The following is a 5,300-nucleotide window of genomic DNA, read 5'->3' on the forward strand; positions in this document are numbered from 1 at the left end:
TATTGACTCATAGTAATTATTAAGCACCTACCACGTGTAAGTTTAACAGTGAGAATGGGTTAATGTTGGCCTTGTAGCAAACAGGCCCAGATTCCAATGACTTTAAACAACAAAGTTTATTTCTAGTTCACTCACTAAGTCCATCACAGGTCAGCTAAGGCTCTGCTATTAGCTGGCATTATTCTCCTTTTAGACTCAATAGAGGAAGGAACTATTCTCTGGAACATTAACAGTCACAATAGCCAAGAGAAAAGATGACACTGAAGGTCTTATGTTAGTAATGAAAATTTTGGCCCCGAAGTGTGATACATCACTTTGCTTACAGCTCATTGGTGAGAATTGAACTCATGTTCCCAAACAACCACGGGGGACCAAGACATGCAAATGCTCTATAGGCCCAGAAGCCTCTAATAACCCGAAATATTTCGTGAGCAATTTTGACTCTGTCCTGCCAGGCATGCAGCTAAGCGCGAGGGGGAACACAAAGAAGAAGACATGGGCTTCATGCTTAGAAAGCTTTCTGTGAGATATGCAAATAAACAACCATAATGAAAAACAGAATCAGTGCCAGACTGTAGCACAGGCACCATGTTGGAGAAACACATAACAAAGTGTTGCGTTGGTAACACCACACTGATGAAGAAAGGGGATTTATAGAGCAGGCTGCACAGTGCAGGATGCTGCTGAAAAAGCCCCATCCTAGCCTTTTGATTGACAGAATAATCATCCAGCATCAGTTTACATGGGGCAGGAGGACAAGGAGAAAAAGATGGGTGAAGTGAAATGTATTTTCATCATCTAGGGCTTGGGGGGACAGGAGTCTGTTGACCAGATAATTGCAGATAATTGTTATTAGCTTGTTAACCAAATGTTGTAATTGAAACCAGACCCCCCTCCGCCCCCCTCCCCAGCCCCATGGCCCTTGTCATACATCGGTCCTCGTTTCCCCCCCAGGAGTTCCCAGTCATACCTCTTGATGTATGAGTCAGGAGTTTGTTTATGCACTGCTCCTCGCTCCCCCCACCCCCCCACCCAGATATTCCTGGCATACCTCGTGATACATAGCCTTCCCAGGGTGATCAAGTTTTCTATTCTTGATTGATTTGATAGACCCTTTGTAAGGTTTGGCTCTTATGACTGATTGACCGGTTCTGAAAGGCAGTTCTGACCTTTGTTTAGCAATGTAGAACTGCAGGTAACAAGGAATGGTGGCCAAGCAGGCTGCTTAAGTCTAGCAGACTCACAGGAGAGAATAATTAATAATTAAGAACAAGTGGTGAGAGCATAGAAGCCTCTGCAGAGATGAAAACAAGGAACTGGAAAAGCTTTAAGGGTTTTAAAGCATTGGAGAAAGAAAGGTATTCCAATAAGGTAGTCTCTTGACAGGGTTTGGCATGTGTTGGCAAAGATGGGTAGACTGAGGCACAACAGAGGCAGGCAGGTGAGATGAGAAATCAGAGACCATCATGGAAGTTTAAGTACCACGTAACCAAACAGTGCCTTTACATTGAGGTTCCTAGGAACTCTATCAGAGATGTTGCTTCATGTGAATTCCATCTGACGTATGTACTTTTCCTAGAAGGATATGTTCTCATGCCAATTAGGTAAAAAGATTGTCGGAGCAGAGTGACTGGCACATAAGAGGTGATAAGTAAATATAAATGTATGAACAAATGAATAAGTAAAAAGTTGAGAAAAGCATTGTTAGTTCCTCAATAGTTTATCAAATTCTGAGTTCCCATACTTGACTTTTTTTTAAATATCCAAAAGGGCAGGTTTATGATAAAAAGGGAGGGAAGAATAAAAGGGACTTAGAAAGACACAAGGGGATAGCAAAAGCTGCCCCCGAAAAGGACAGATTTGCAAAGAGAAACATCTGCGTAGTCACAGACAGGCAGAAGGGCTGCTGCCTTACACCTGACCTTTTTTTTAAGGGGAAAAAAAAGGAACAAAAATTTCTAACTAGAAATGGTCAGGTGAAATTCTTAGGTTTGAACCTTCAAATCTTTAATCAAATATGTCTTTCTTTGAAATTAATAGACCCTCTTCTGTCTTTTAAAGTCCCAGAGCCTCGAACTCTGGACAGAATTCACTGGGTGAGAACTTGACCCAATACTTAATATTTGCTGGAACCTCAGGAACAGTCACCTCACACCCCCTGTGTGGAGAAGTTGTCATCCAAAGTCCTGCACTTTTGGAAGCTCAGTAAAATGAGCACTCCTGGAAAAAAAAAAAGAAAAGAAAAATTAAGAGCAAACAAAGCCCTTGAATCCTGCCTAGGGCCATTAAAGAATATAGACCATTCTAGCTTCCAGGTGAGTGTGTCCCCCCTGGGACCACCTCGTTGGAACAGGTGATCTGAAGGAACAATATTAATGGCTTGGGTTGCTCCTGATTTGAGGGTGGCTGCCTTTCTACTAAAACCTTGCTCTACCTCCTTCTGTGGAAATAAAAATAAAGGACCTATTAGAAAAATGAAACAAAACCGTGCAAAACTTGTGTGGTGCTGTGGGATTTGTGAGAGAAGGGATGGACAGAAAGCAGGTCAGCATGAGGTGACATGGCAGACACTGAGTGGCCTGGGTATCTAGGACACCCTGGGGGTATAACCCCCTCCCCCCTTCTCAAAATGTGAGTCCATGTAAATCACCTGAGGGTCTGAAGCCACCTTGATCCAGCAGGTCCAGTGGGGCTTGAAACAGCAACTCTAGCAAACTCCCAGGGGCTGCCTCTCTGCTGGGCACACTTCAAGGAGCAGAGGGTCTAGGCAGCTGCTTTCCCAGCTCAGCATACTAGACTCAGAATGGCCAGGTGTTCCCCATACACCTGCTGTGATTAGCCCCTCCCTAGCCCGTGGCGGAGCAGGGTCCTCAGGCTAAGCCAATCATGGTCCATCAAGTCCTAGTGCCAGTGATTGGTTTGGACCGGGTCATATGACCTATCCTCATCCTTGAGACTTAAAAAGGAAGGCAGGTGGGGGCTTTTAGCAAAGGCTTCTCTGTGCTCCTGAGGGACTGAAGGAGGAGACTTCCCACTTCTGGCTTCCCAGGTTACAGAGGCAGAAGGTGAGCCTTGGAAGCTTGTAGCTGCTCTGCTCATTTGACCGGACAGAGAGCCCTCGCTGGCCCTGGGTCCTTTCCGCCTACCTCCCCTTGGATCCTCACTGTCTTCCCGCTCGAGCTGCCCTTAACAACGGAATTCCCCATCCTGACCTACTGCATCTATTTTGGACCCTCCTTTCTCCTCCTGTACTCTCTAAAATGAGACCATTCAAATTGTGGGTAGAAACTCATTGTCGGGTCATTAAATCAACGTAGAAGGTTGTGACCAGCACTGGAAGAAAAACAGCATCATTCAAACCACACGTGGCAAAGGTAAGAACTGTTTTGCTTCTGGGGTGTGTGTGATGTAAAATATATGTCTTATTGTAGTGCGTCATCAGAACCGTCTGAGAGCCACAGGTCAAGGTGGTCTCATTGATTTCCTTGACAGTCAAACCTTATCTGTTCCTCTTCCTCTGCCTGTACGGTTCCAAGTCTGTGCCTTCCTTCAGCTCCTACTGAACATGACTACTCAGAAAGCAGGGGTAATTCACAGTTTGCTTTGCCATTTTTCTTTTCCAGACTGCCCCCACGCACACCCACTGCCCTCTCCAAACCGCTGGTCCACCTGTGTTTTTTGCAGCAGGAGCCAACACTACCACTTACCCACCTGGGAAAACCATAACCCTGAGGGCCATTATTTAGCCTTCACATCCAACATTCTCTTTCCAGATTGTATTGATTTTACCTCTATATACCTTGTAAAAACCTATTTTTAAAATACCTTCGCCCCTCTCCATTACACAGTGCTGCCTGTTTAAACCTGAACAAAGGTATTCGCTCCCTAACTCGCCCCCACATCTTCATATTCCTTTCTAATTCACTCTTTCCTCTGTAGAGGGATGGATTCACCATGTCGCTTAAGACAAAGTATAAAGCCACAAATCAATGGCCTGGCTTGGCAGGACTCCACAATTGGTTCCTGACCATCTCCTCTGCCTAGGCATCACAGTTGCCCCCTGTTGTTGCTCTCAGCTTTTCGTGCAGACTTTACATCTCATGTTTTGGCCTCTGGAGATGTTTTTTTCTGGGAACTTTCTTCTTCCCTCATCTCTTAGATGTATTCAACCCTCCCTTACTTGTCAAAGCCCCAGAAGACTGTTAACAACTTAGGGAGGCTTGTCTTGGCTCCTGAATATGATGAGGGCCTTCCAGCATTCACCTGGCACAACTGTAATGCTTTGCTGGTTTTGAGGTCCTATTCCCCATGAGACTATAAGCTGCATCAAGGTCCAAATTGCATCTGCCTTGCCTCTTTGCCTTGGTCCCACAGTGCCAAGCTCAGGTTTGGGAATATAGTAGTGACCAGATATTCTTTTTTTGTGTAACTAAAAGAAGGAGGATCTGTTAAAGACATTTCTTCAAATAATTATGATGGCCAGCTGTGATGCTATCTCATTTAAGAATACCTGATTACTTGAAAATGGAATGTAGCTCTCTGAAATCTCCTGGGAGGTTTGACCTGCTTATTATTCCTAATAAGGGTTGGCAACTCCAGCTGAAGTTCATGAGTCTAACCTAAGTATACACACTCACTGACTTTTGCCACTACTCTGATAATGAGATCCTGGTTAATCAGATTCCGACAGCGGTTCCCAAGCTCACTTTTCTGGATCCTTGTTCATCAGAACACACATTCAAAGATGTGACTCAGTGACATCTGACATTTTGTGATTCTTTCTCACAATTTTACTGACATTTGTCATTTTTCTGTGTCTCCTATTCCTCTGCCAACGCCAGGCCTACAAACAGACTGGAGCCAGCAACTGATAAGAGAGGCCTCACATAAATTTTATTTCTCATGCCCAAGTTACTTCTCTGTGTCCACAGTGAGTGCTACAGTAGGCCCCCTTGGTCTTGGTCGCTCTTTGAAGTTGAAAATTAAAGTGAGTTTCCTCCAGTTGCTTTTAAGTAATATAGTTAAATATTACAGCGTGGTTGACCCCTGCCTGCCCATATCTCCCCTTTGACGTGAATCTGACTTGTGCTGACCAGCCTGCTAATCAGAAAACAGGAGCTGCAGAAGGAGGTAGCAGGAAAAGGGGCCTGTTATACTTTAATAAAAACAATTTCATGTTCCTGGAAGAGTTGTCTTGGAATAGGACATAGAGGTTCACGTAGTGCACCCTGTAGAAACTGCAAAGGCCTGAGCTGGTTCGGGTCCATCTTCCACACCAATCAGCAGAGAGTGGACATATC

Source organism: Talpa occidentalis, unplaced genomic scaffold, assembly GCF_014898055.3.
Source record: "Talpa occidentalis isolate TD23 unplaced genomic scaffold, MPIMG_talOcc4v2.1 talOcc4.7, whole genome shotgun sequence".
Taxonomy (NCBI): Eukaryota; Metazoa; Chordata; class Mammalia; order Eulipotyphla; family Talpidae; genus Talpa; species Talpa occidentalis.